This window comes from Salmo salar, unplaced genomic scaffold (assembly GCF_905237065.1).
Source record: "Salmo salar unplaced genomic scaffold, Ssal_v3.1, whole genome shotgun sequence".
Taxonomy (NCBI): Eukaryota; Metazoa; Chordata; class Actinopteri; order Salmoniformes; family Salmonidae; genus Salmo; species Salmo salar.
Genome location: NW_025548921.1, coordinates 75,001 through 85,000, shown reverse-complemented (window position 1 = coordinate 85,000; position 10,000 = coordinate 75,001). Strand labels below are relative to the sequence as shown.

Below are 10,000 nucleotides of genomic sequence, written 5' to 3'. Positions count from 1 at the left end.
CTTCCTGCCTTTTTAATAGGATCAAATTTCCTTGTGTTTTCAATTAGCATCTGCCTTGTATTTATGAGACAAACAAGAATATTGTTGCTGAATGCAGCTTGTGTGTGCTTTGTGCTCCTTTGCCCTGTTCAAATGATGAAAGGAAATAAAGTTTGTATTTTATCCAACTACCTGTGCTAAAAAGTGATGGGAACAGTGTTTGTAATTTCTTCTACTTTTTCAGTGACACAAAGTTCAAGCTGCTTATCTAATTGGTGAAAATGCAATGTCTGTTTATCACACTCACTTTGACTATATATGTTGTAGCAAGAGATTGTTTCTCGCTTACGGCCATACCAGCCTGGGTACGCCCGATCTCGTCTGATCTCGGAAGCTAAGCAGGGTCGGGCCTGGTTAGTACTTGGATGGGAGACCGCCTGGGAATACCATGTGCTGTAAGCATTTTGTCCACGAGGGTGTGCTCTTGCACTATTTCATCAGCAACACTGCCTTGTAGTAAGCATTTAATGATGAATTGACTAAATGCAGCTTCCTGCCTTTTTAATAGGATCAAATTTCCTTGTGTTTTCAATTAGCATCTGCCTTGTATTTATGAGACAAACAAGAATATTGTTGCTGAATGCAGCTTGTGTGTGCTTTGTGCTCCTTGGCCCTGTTCAAATGATGAAAGGAAATAAAGTTTGTATTTTATCCAACTACCTGTGCTAAAAAGTGATGGGAACAGTGTTTGTAATTTCTTCTACTTTTTCAGTGACACAAAGTTCAAGCTGCTTATCTAATTGGTGAAAATGCAATGTCTGTTTATCACACTCACTTTGACTATATATGTTGTAGCAAGAGATTGTTTCTCGCTTACGGCCATACCAGCCTGGGTACGCCCGATCTCGTCTGATCTCGGAAGCTAAGCAGGGTCGGGCCTGGTTAGTACTTGGATGGGAGACCGCCTGGGAATACCAGGTGCTGTAAGCATTTTGTCCACGAGGGTGTGCTCTTGCACTATTTCATCAGCAACACTGCCTTGTAGTAAGCATTTAATGATGAATTGACTAAATGCAGCTTCCTGCCTTTTTAATAGGATCAAATTTCCTTGTGTTTTCAATTAGCATCTGCCTTGTATTTATGAGACAAACAAGAATATTGTTGCTGAATGCAGCTTGTGTGTGCTTTGTGCTCCTTGGCCCTGTTCAAATGATGAAAGGAAATAAAGTTTGTATTTTATCCAACTACCTGTGCTAAAAAGTGATGGGAACAGTGTTTGTAATTTCTTCTACTTTTTCAGTGACACAAAGTTCAAGCTGCTTATCTAATTGTTGAAAATGCAATGTCTGTTTATCACACTCACTTTGACTATATATGTTGTAGCAAGAGATTGTTTCTCGCTTACGGCCATACCAGCCTGGGTACGCCCGATCTCGTCTGATCTCGGAAGCTAAGCAGGGTCGGGCCTGGTTAGTACTTGGATGGGAGACCGCCTGGAAATACCAGGTGCTGTAAGCATTTTGTCCACGAGGGTGTGCTCTTGCACTATTTCATCAGCAACACTGCCTTGTAGTAAGCATTTAATGATGAATTGACTAAATGTCTGTTTTATCAGACTCACTTTGACTATATATGTTGTAGCAAGAGATTGTTTCTCGCTTACGGCCATATCAGCCTGGGTACGCCCGATCTCGTCTGATCTCGGAAGCTAAGCAGGGTCGGGCCTGGTTAGTACTTGGATGGGAGACCGCCTGGGAATACCATGTGCTGTAAGCATTTTGTCCACGAGGGTGTGCTCTTGCACTATTTCATCAGCAACACTGCCTTGTAGTAAGCATTTAATGATGAATTGACTAAATGCAGCTTCCTGCCTTTTTAATAGGATCAAATTTCCTGGTGTTTTCAATTAGCATCTGCCTTGTATTTATGAGACAAACAAGAATATTGTTGCTGAATGCAGCTTGTGTGTGCTTTGTGCTCCTTGGCCCTGTTCAAATGATGAAAGGAAATAAAGTTTGTATTTTATCCAACTACCTGTGCTAAAAAGTGATGGGAACAGTGTTTGTAATTTCTTCTACTTTTTCAGTGACACAAAGTTCAAGCTGCTTATCTAATTGGTGAAAATGCAATGTCTGTTTATCACACTCACTTTGACTATATATGTTGTAGCAAGAGATTGTTTCTCGCTTACGGCCATATCAGCCTGGGTACGCCCGATCTCGTCTGATCTCGGAAGCTAAGCAGGGTCGGGCCTGGTTAGTACTTGGATGGGAGACCGCCTGGGAATACCATGTGCTGTAAGCATTTTGTCCACGAGGGTGTGCTCTTGCACTATTTCATCAGCAACACTGCCTTGTAGTAAGCATTTAATGATGAATTGACTAAATGCAGCTTCCTGCCTTTTTAATAGGATCAAATTTCCTTGATGTTTTCAATTAGCATCTGCCTTGTATTTATGAGACAAACAAGAATATTGTTGCTGAATGCAGCTTGTGTGTGCTTTGTGCTCCTTGGCCCTGTTCAAATGATGAAAGGAAATAAAGTTTGTATTTTATCCAACTACCTGTGCTAAAAAGTGATGGGAACAGTGTTTGTAATTTCTTCTACTTTTTCAGTGACACAAAGTTCAAGCTGCTTATCTAATTGGTGAAAATGCAATGTCTGTTTATCACACTCACTTTGACTATATATGTTGTAGCAAGAGATTGTTTCTCGCTTACGGCCATATCAGCCTGGGTACGCCCGATCTCGTCTGATCTCGGAAGCTAAGCAGGGTCGGGCCTGGTTAGTACTTGGATGGGAGACCGCCTGGGAATACCATGTGCTGTAAGCATTTTGTCCACGAGGGTGTGCTCTTGCACTATTTCATCAGCAACACTGCCTTGTAGTAAGCATTTAATGATGAATTGACTAAATGCAGCTTCCTGCCTTTTTAATAGGATCAAATTTCCTGGATGTTTTCAATTAGCATCTGCCTTGTATTTATGAGACAAACAAGAATATTGTTGCTGAATGCAGCTTGTGTGTGCTTTGTGCTCCTTGGCCCTGTTCAAATGATGAAAGGAAATAAAGTTTGTTTTTATCCAACTACCTGTGCTAAAAAGTGATGGGAACAGTGTTTGTAATTTCTTCTACTTTTTCAGTGACACAAAGTTCAAGCTGCTTATCTAATTGGTGAAAATGCAATGTCTGTTTATCACACTCACTTTGACTATATATGTTGTAGCAAGAGATTGTTTCTCGCTTACGGCCATATCAGCCTGGGTACGCCCGATCTCGTCTGATCTCGGAAGCTAAGCAGGGTCGGGCCTGGTTAGTACTTGGATGGGAGACCGCCTGGGAATACCAGGTGCTGTAAGCATTTTGTCCACGAGGGTGTGCTCTTGCACTATTTCATCAGCAACACTGCCTTGTAGTAAGCATTTAATGATGAATTGACTAAATGCAGCTTCCTGCCTTTTTAATAGGATCAAATTTCCTTGTGTTTTCAATTAGCATCTGCCTTGTATTTATGAGACAAACAAGAATATTGTTGCTGAATGCAGCTTGTGTGTGCTTTGTGCTCCTTGGCCCTGTTCAAATGATGAAAGGAAATAAAGTTTGTATTTTATCCAACTACCTGTGCTAAAAAGTGATGGGAACAGTGTTTGTAATTTCTTCTACTTTTTCAGTGACACAAAGTTCAAGCTGCTTATCTAATTGTTGAAAATGCAATGTCTGTTTATCACACTCACTTTGACTATATATGTTGTAGCAAGAGATTGTTTCTCGCTTACGGCCATACCAGCCTGGGTACGCCCGATCTCGTCTGATCTCGGAAGCTAAGCAGGGTCGGGCCTGGTTAGTACTTGGATGGGAGACCGCCTGGAAATACCAGGTGCTGTAAGCATTTTGTCCACGAGGGTGTGCTCTTGCACTATTTCATCAGCAACACTGCCTTGTAGTAAGCATTTAATGATGAATTGACTAAATGTCTGTTTTATCAGACTCACTTTGACTATATATGTTGTAGCAAGAGATTGTTTCTCGCTACGGCCATATCAGCCTGGGTACGCCCGATCTCGTCTGATCTCGGAAGCTAAGCAGGGTCGGGCCTGGTTAGTACTTGGATGGGAGACCGCCTGGGAATACCATGTGCTGTAAGCATTTTGTCCACGAGGGTGTGCTCTTGCACTATTTCATCAGCAACACTGCCTTGTAGTAAGCATTTAATGATGAATTGACTAAATGCAGCTTCCTGCCTTTTTAATAGGATCAAATTTCCTTGATGTTTTCAATTAGCATCTGCCTTGTATTTATGAGACAAACAAGAATATTGTTGCTGAATGCAGCTTGTGTGTGCTTTGTGCTCCTTGGCCCTGTTCAAATGATGAAAGGAAATAAAGTTTGTATTTTATCCAACTACCTGTGCTAAAAAGTGATGGGAACAGTGTTTGTAATTTCTTCTACTTTTTCAGTGACACAAAGTTCAAGCTGCTTATCTAATTGGTGAAAATGCAATGTCTGTTTATCACACTCACTTTGACTATATATGTTGTAGCAAGAGATTGTTTCTCGCTTACGGCCATACCAGCCTGGGTACGCCCGATCTCGTCTGATCTCGGAAGCTAAGCAGGGTCGGGCCTGGTTAGTACTTGGATGGGAGACCGCCTGGGAATACCAGGTGCTGTAAGCATTTTGTCCACGAGGGTGTGCTCTTGCACTATTTCATCAGCAACACTGCCTTGTAGTAAGCATTTAATGATGAATTGACTAAATGCAGCTTCCTGCCTTTTTAATAGGATCAAATTTCCTTGATGTTTTCAATTAGCATCTGCCTTGTATTTATGAGACAAACAAGAATATTGTTGCTGAATGCAGCTTGTGTGTGCTTTGTGCTCCTTGGCCCTGTTCAAATGATGAAAGGAAATAAAGTTTGTATTTTATCCAACTACCTGTGCTAAAAAGTGATGGGAACAGTGTTTGTAATTTCTTCTACTTTTTCAGTGACACAAAGTTCAAGCTGCTTATCTAATTGGTGAAAATGCAATGTCTGTTTATCACACTCACTTTGACTATATATGTTGTAGCAAGAGATTGTTTCTCGCTTACGGCCATATCAGCCTGGGTACGCCCGATCTCGTCTGATCTCGGAAGCTAAGCAGGGTCGGGCCTGGTTAGTACTTGGATGGGAGACCGCCTGGGAATACCATGTGCTGTAAGCATTTTGTCCACGAGGGTGTGCTCTTGCACTATTTCATCAGCAACACTGCGTTGTAGTAAGCATTTAATGATGAATTGACTAAATGCAGCTTCCTGCCTTTTTAATAGGATCAAATTTCCTGGATGTTTTCAATTAGCATCTGCCTTGTATTTATGAGACAAACAAGAATATTGTTGCTGAATGCAGCTTGTGTGTGCTTTGTGCTCCTTGGCCCTGTTCAAATGATGAAAGGAAATAAAGTTTGTATTTTATCCAACTACCTGTGCTAAAAAGTGATGGGAACAGTGTTTGTAATTTCTTCTACTTTTTCAGTGACACAAAGTTCAAGCTGCTTATCTAATTGGTGAAAATGCAATGTCTGTTTATCACACTCACTTTGACTATATATGTTGTAGCAAGAGATTGTTTCTCGCTTACGGCCATATCAGCCTGGGTACGCCCGATCTCGTCTGATCTCGGAAGCTAAGCAGGGTCGGGCCTGGTTAGTACTTGGATGGGAGACCGCCTGGGAATACCAGGTGCTGTAAGCATTTTGTCCACGAGGGTGTGCTCTTGCACTATTTCATCAGCAACACTGCCTTGTAGTAAGCATTTAATGATGAATTGACTAAATGCAGCTTCCTGCCTTTTTAATAGGATCAAATTTCCTTGTGTTTTCAATTAGCATCTGCCTTGTATTTATGAGACAAACAAGAATATTGTTGCTGAATGCAGCTTGTGTGTGCTTTGTGCTCCTTGGCCCTGTTCAAATGATGAAAGGAAATAAAGTTTGTATTTTATCCAACTACCTGTGCTAAAAAGTGATGGGAACAGTGTTTGTAATTTCTTCTACTTTTTCAGTGACACAAAGTTCAAGCTGCTTATCTAATTGTTGAAAATGCAATGTCTGTTTATCACACTCACTTTGACTATATATGTTGTAGCAAGAGATTGTTTCTCGCTTACGGCCATACCAGCCTGGGTACGCCCGATCTCGTCTGATCTCGGAAGCTAAGCAGGGTCGGGCCTGGTTAGTACTTGGATGGGAGACCGCCTGGAAATACCAGGTGCTGTAAGCATTTTGTCCACGAGGGTGTGCTCTTGCACTATTTCATCAGCAACACTGCCTTGTAGTAAGCATTTAATGATGAATTGACTAAATGTCTGTTTTATCAGACTCACTTTGACTATATATGTTGTAGCAAGAGATTGTTTCTCGCTTACGGCCATATCAGCCTGGGTACGCCCGATCTCGTCTGATCTCGGAAGCTAAGCAGGGTCGGGCCTGGTTAGTACTTGGATGGGAGACCGCCTGGGAATACCATGTGCTGTAAGCATTTTGTCCACGAGGGTGTGCTCTTGCACTATTTCATCAGCAACACTGCGTTGTAGTAAGCATTTAATGATGAATTGACTAAATGCAGCTTCCTGCCTTTTTAATAGGATCAAATTTCCTGGATGTTTTCAATTAGCATCTGCCTTGTATTTATGAGACAAACAAGAATATTGTTGCTGAATGCAGCTTGTGTGTGCTTTGTGCTCCTTGGCCCTGTTCAAATGATGAAAGGAAATAAAGTTTGTATTTTATCCAACTACCTGTGCTAAAAAGTGATGGGAACAGTGTTTGTAATTTCTTCTACTTTTTCAGTGACACAAAGTTCAAGCTGCTTATCTAATTGGTGAAAATGCAATGTCTGTTTATCACACTCACTTTGACTATATATGTTGTAGCAAGAGATTGTTTCTCGCTTACGGCCATATCAGCCTGGGTACGCCCGATCTCGTCTGATCTCGGAAGCTAAGCAGGGTCGGGCCTGGTTAGTACTTGGATGGGAGACCGCCTGGGAATACCATGTGCTGTAAGCATTTTGTCCACGAGGGTGTGCTCTTGCACTATTTCATCAGCAACACTGCCTTGTAGTAAGCATTTAATGATGAATTGACTAAATGCAGCTTCCTGCCTTTTTAATAGGATCAAATTTCCTGGTGTTTTCAATTAGCATCTGCCTTGTATTTATGAGACAAACAAGAATATTGTTGCTGAATGCAGCTTGTGTGTGCTTTGTGCTCCTTGGCCCTGTTCAAATGATGAAAGGAAATAAAGTTTGTATTTTATCCAACTACCTGTGCTAAAAAGTGATGGGAACAGTGTTTGTAATTTCTTCTACTTTTTCAGTGACACAAAGTTCAAGCTGCTTATCTAATTGGTGAAAATGCAATGTCTGTTTATCACACTCACTTTGACTATATATGTTGTAGCAAGAGATTGTTTCTCGCTTACGGCCATACCAGCCTGGGTACGCCCGATCTCGTCTGATCTCGGAAGCTAAGCAGGGTCGGGCCTGGTTAGTACTTGGATGGGAGACCGCCTGGGAATACCATGTGCTGTAAGCATTTTGTCCACGAGGGTGTGCTCTTGCACTATTTCATCAGCAACACTGCCTTGTAGTAAGCATTTAATGATGAATTGACTAAATGCAGCTTCCTGCCTTTTTAATAGGATCAAATTTCCTGGATGTTTTCAATTAGCATCTGCCTTGTATTTATGAGACAAACAAGAATATTGTTGCTGAATGCAGCTTGTGTGTGCTTTGTGCTCCTTGGCCCTGTTCAAATGATGAAAGGAAATAAAGTTTGTATTTTATCCAACTACCTGTGCTAAAAAGTGATGGGAACAGTGTTTGTAATTTCTTCTACTTTTTCAGTGACACAAAGTTCAAGCTGCTTATCTAATTGGTGAAAATGCAATGTCTGTTTATCACACTCACTTTGACTATATATGTTGTAGCAAGAGATTGTTTCTCGCTTACGGCCATATCAGCCTGGGTACGCCCGATCTCGTCTGATCTCGGAAGCTAAGCAGGGTCGGGCCTGGTTAGTACTTGGATGGGAGACCGCCTGGGAATACCAGGTGCTGTAAGCATTTTGTCCACGAGGGTGTGCTCTTGCACTATTTCATCAGCAACACTGCCTTGTAGTAAGCATTTAATGATGAATTGACTAAATGCAGCTTCCTGCCTTTTTAATAGGATCAAATTTCCTTGATGTTTTCAATTAGCATCTGCCTTGTATTTATGAGACAAACAAGAATATTGTTGCTGAATGCAGCTTGTGTGTGCTTTGTGCTCCTTGGCCCTGTTCAAATGATGAAAGGAAATAAAGTTTGTATTTTATCCAACTACCTGTGCTAAAAAGTGATGGGAACAGTGTTTGTAATTTCTTCTACTTTTTCAGTGACACAAAGTTCAAGCTGCTTATCTAATTGGTGAAAATGCAATGTCTGTTTATCACACTCACTTTGACTATATATGTTGTAGCAAGAGATTGTTTCTCGCTTACGGCCATATCAGCCTGGGTACGCCCGATCTCGTCTGATCTCGGAAGCTAAGCAGGGTCGGGCCTGGTTAGTACTTGGATGGGAGACCGCCTGGGAATACCACGTGCTGTAAGCATTTTGTCCACGAGGGTGTGCTCTTGCACTATTTCATCAGCAACACTGCCTTGTAGTAAGCATTTAATGATGAATTGACTAAATGCAGCTTCCTGCCTTTTTAATAGGATCAAATTTCCTTGTGTTTTCAATTAGCATCTGCCTTGTATTTATGAGACAAACAAGAATATTGTTGCTGAATGCAGCTTGTGTGTGCTTTGTGCTCCTTGGCCCTGTTCAAATGATGAAAGGAAATAAAGTTTGTATTTTATCCAACTACCTGTGCTAAAAAGTGATGGGAACAGTGTTTGTAATTTCTTCTACTTTTTCAGTGACACAAAGTTCAAGCTGCTTATCTAATTGGTGAAAATGCAATGTCTGTTTATCACACTCACTTTGACTATATATGTTGTAGCAAGAGATTGTTTCTCGCTTACGGCCATACCAGCCTGGGTACGCCCGATCTCGTCTGATCTCGGAAGCTAAGCAGGGTCGGGCCTGGTTAGTACTTGGATGGGAGACCGCCTGGGAATACCATGTGCTGTAAGCATTTTGTCCACGAGGGTGTGCTCTTGCACTATTTCATCAGCAACACTGCCTTGTAGTAAGCATTTAATGATGAATTGACTAAATGCAGCTTCCTGCCTTTTTAATAGGATCAAATTTCCTGGATGTTTTCAATTAGCTCTGCCTTGTATTTATGAGACAAACAAGAATATTGTTGCTGAATGCAGCTTGTGTGTCTTTGTGCTCCTTGGCCCTGTTCAATGATGAAAGGAATGTTTGTTTTTATCCAACTACCTGTGCTAAAAAGTGATGGGAACAGTGTTTGTAATTTCTTCTACTTTTTCAGTGACACATTCAAGCTGCTTATCTATTGTAAAATGCAATTCTGTTTATCACACTCACTTTGACTATATATGTTGTAGCAAGAGATTGTTTCTCGCTTACGGCCATATCAGCCTGGGTACGCCCGATCTCGTCTGATCTCGGAAGCTAAGCAGGGTCGGGCCTGGTTAGTACTTGGATGGGAGACCGCCTGGGAATACCATGTGCTGTAAGCATTTTGTCCACGAGGGTGTGCTCTTGCACTATTTCATCAGCAACACTGCGTTGTAGTAAGCATTTAATGATGAATTGACTAAATGCAGCTTCCTGCCTTTTTAATAGGATCAAATTTCCTGGATGTTTTCAATTAGCATCTGCCTTGTATTTATGAGACAAACAAGAATATTGTTGCTGAATGCAGCTTGTGTGTGCTTTGTGCTCCTTGGCCCTGTTCAAATGATGAAAGGAAATAAAGTTTGTATTTTATCCAACTACCTGTGCTAAAAAGTGATGGGAACAGTGTTTGTAATTTCTTCTACTTTTTCAGTGACACAAAGTTCAAGCTGCTTATCTAATTGGTG

General features: G+C 41.3%; 19 non-coding genes and 1 pseudogene across 19 annotated transcripts; all 20 read left to right on the top strand.

Moving 5' to 3' along the window:
- The first annotated feature begins 322 nt into the window (after positions 1–322).
- On the top strand, positions 323–441 carry LOC123733751 (5S ribosomal RNA). The gene has a single exon (XR_006764114.1). It is a non-coding gene; the product is annotated as a 5S ribosomal RNA (ribosomal RNA).
- Positions 442–850: 409 nt separating this feature from the next.
- On the top strand, positions 851–969 carry LOC123733725 (5S ribosomal RNA). The gene has a single exon (XR_006764088.1). It is a non-coding gene; the product is annotated as a 5S ribosomal RNA (ribosomal RNA).
- Positions 970–1,378: 409 nt separating this feature from the next.
- LOC123733742 (5S ribosomal RNA) lies at positions 1,379–1,497 on the top strand. Its single transcript, XR_006764105.1, has one exon. It is a non-coding gene; the product is annotated as a 5S ribosomal RNA (ribosomal RNA).
- Positions 1,498–1,636: 139 nt separating this feature from the next.
- On the top strand, positions 1,637–1,755 carry LOC123733844 (5S ribosomal RNA). The gene has a single exon (XR_006764207.1). It is a non-coding gene; the product is annotated as a 5S ribosomal RNA (ribosomal RNA).
- Positions 1,756–2,164: 409 nt separating this feature from the next.
- Positions 2,165–2,283, top strand: LOC123733843 (5S ribosomal RNA). Its single transcript, XR_006764206.1, has one exon. It is a non-coding gene; the product is annotated as a 5S ribosomal RNA (ribosomal RNA).
- Positions 2,284–2,693: 410 nt separating this feature from the next.
- On the top strand, positions 2,694–2,812 carry LOC123733842 (5S ribosomal RNA). The gene has a single exon (XR_006764205.1). It is a non-coding gene; the product is annotated as a 5S ribosomal RNA (ribosomal RNA).
- A 409-nt stretch (positions 2,813–3,221) lies between these two features.
- Positions 3,222–3,340, top strand: LOC123733924 (5S ribosomal RNA). Its single transcript, XR_006764267.1, has one exon. It is a non-coding gene; the product is annotated as a 5S ribosomal RNA (ribosomal RNA).
- Positions 3,341–3,749: 409 nt separating this feature from the next.
- On the top strand, positions 3,750–3,868 carry LOC123733741 (5S ribosomal RNA). The gene has a single exon (XR_006764104.1). It is a non-coding gene; the product is annotated as a 5S ribosomal RNA (ribosomal RNA).
- A 139-nt stretch (positions 3,869–4,007) lies between these two features.
- Positions 4,008–4,125, top strand: LOC123733886 (uncharacterized; annotated as a pseudogene).
- A 410-nt stretch (positions 4,126–4,535) lies between these two features.
- Positions 4,536–4,654, top strand: LOC123733714 (5S ribosomal RNA). Its single transcript, XR_006764077.1, has one exon. It is a non-coding gene; the product is annotated as a 5S ribosomal RNA (ribosomal RNA).
- A 410-nt stretch (positions 4,655–5,064) lies between these two features.
- Positions 5,065–5,183, top strand: LOC123733841 (5S ribosomal RNA). The gene has a single exon (XR_006764204.1). It is a non-coding gene; the product is annotated as a 5S ribosomal RNA (ribosomal RNA).
- Positions 5,184–5,593: 410 nt separating this feature from the next.
- On the top strand, positions 5,594–5,712 carry LOC123733923 (5S ribosomal RNA). The gene has a single exon (XR_006764266.1). It is a non-coding gene; the product is annotated as a 5S ribosomal RNA (ribosomal RNA).
- Positions 5,713–6,121: 409 nt separating this feature from the next.
- On the top strand, positions 6,122–6,240 carry LOC123733740 (5S ribosomal RNA). Its single transcript, XR_006764103.1, has one exon. It is a non-coding gene; the product is annotated as a 5S ribosomal RNA (ribosomal RNA).
- A 139-nt stretch (positions 6,241–6,379) lies between these two features.
- LOC123733840 (5S ribosomal RNA) lies at positions 6,380–6,498 on the top strand. Its single transcript, XR_006764203.1, has one exon. It is a non-coding gene; the product is annotated as a 5S ribosomal RNA (ribosomal RNA).
- A 410-nt stretch (positions 6,499–6,908) lies between these two features.
- Positions 6,909–7,027, top strand: LOC123733839 (5S ribosomal RNA). The gene has a single exon (XR_006764202.1). It is a non-coding gene; the product is annotated as a 5S ribosomal RNA (ribosomal RNA).
- Positions 7,028–7,436: 409 nt separating this feature from the next.
- LOC123733750 (5S ribosomal RNA) lies at positions 7,437–7,555 on the top strand. Its single transcript, XR_006764113.1, has one exon. It is a non-coding gene; the product is annotated as a 5S ribosomal RNA (ribosomal RNA).
- Positions 7,556–7,965: 410 nt separating this feature from the next.
- Positions 7,966–8,084, top strand: LOC123733922 (5S ribosomal RNA). The gene has a single exon (XR_006764265.1). It is a non-coding gene; the product is annotated as a 5S ribosomal RNA (ribosomal RNA).
- Positions 8,085–8,494: 410 nt separating this feature from the next.
- Positions 8,495–8,613, top strand: LOC123733855 (5S ribosomal RNA). Its single transcript, XR_006764218.1, has one exon. It is a non-coding gene; the product is annotated as a 5S ribosomal RNA (ribosomal RNA).
- Positions 8,614–9,022: 409 nt separating this feature from the next.
- On the top strand, positions 9,023–9,141 carry LOC123733749 (5S ribosomal RNA). The gene has a single exon (XR_006764112.1). It is a non-coding gene; the product is annotated as a 5S ribosomal RNA (ribosomal RNA).
- Positions 9,142–9,536: 395 nt separating this feature from the next.
- LOC123733838 (5S ribosomal RNA) lies at positions 9,537–9,655 on the top strand. The gene has a single exon (XR_006764201.1). It is a non-coding gene; the product is annotated as a 5S ribosomal RNA (ribosomal RNA).
- Positions 9,656–10,000: the final 345 nt, after the last annotated feature.